General features: G+C 50.9%; 1 protein-coding gene across 1 annotated transcript in view; it reads left to right on the top strand.

Annotated features, from left to right (window-relative positions):
* The window catches only part of LOC108629139 (putative serine/threonine-protein kinase kinX), a gene marked incomplete at its 5' end in the record, with an annotated part of 14,571 nt that overhangs the window by 2,030 nt on the left and 11,855 nt on the right, over positions 1-686 (top strand). The window lies entirely within an intron of this gene.

The raw sequence follows: 686 nt of genomic DNA, 5'->3' as shown, positions 1-686 counted from the left end.
ATAATAAGATTGATCATATTTCTTGAGCAAGCCTGTAGTCGATGCACGCGTTAAAGCGAGAGAGGACGAGGCGGCGATGTAAAATAAAAAGAGAGGAAGCTCTGCGGCAACGCGGAAAGCTCGCTACTTCCACCCACGCGATCGCAAAGCCGCGTGGATTCGTAAGCGCGCGCGCGCGCGCGTACACACAGACACATAAATACGCGAAGCTCGACGAGACTGCGTGTGTGCATGCGGGAGAACGCTTTCAGGAGGTGGTTGCTCGCGATTAGTCGTGATTCTGACCGCCGCGGATCAGCTCTCTGTACTCTCGTTCGGTCGTCGGAACGAAGACACCCACCATGCGCCCGTGTAACCTTTCGTCGTCGTCTATTCCCGAGAGTGCGAGAGTGTGAAACGCGCGCGGCGCGTAGTACACGCGGACCGGAGCGTGTTGTTTATTAGATCAGAGAGTAAGCCAGTTTGCAGCGGCGGCGCAGCGGGAAGCGACAGTGTACACCTTGGCTTCGCGCTGGAACGTGAGTTGATTTTTTTTTTTTTTATTCACACTTTCACCTCTTGCCATTTTCCAGTTTTCCCGATTTTTCAATACTACCCACCGTCGATCTTCGATTCTCGTCTCTGCCAAGCAAAACTCAATCATTTTTAAACTACTAAACCTACCGACAATTTTTATACATTAATAT

The sequence above is a fragment of the Ceratina calcarata genome, unplaced genomic scaffold (genome assembly GCF_001652005.2).
Source record: "Ceratina calcarata isolate Rehan_Ccalc_2016 unplaced genomic scaffold, ASM165200v1 scaffold129.2, whole genome shotgun sequence".
Lineage (NCBI taxonomy): Eukaryota > Metazoa > Arthropoda > Insecta > Hymenoptera > Apidae > Ceratina > Ceratina calcarata.
The sequence above is the reverse complement of the archived record's forward strand: the minus strand, read 5'-3'. Positions and strand labels throughout refer to the sequence as shown.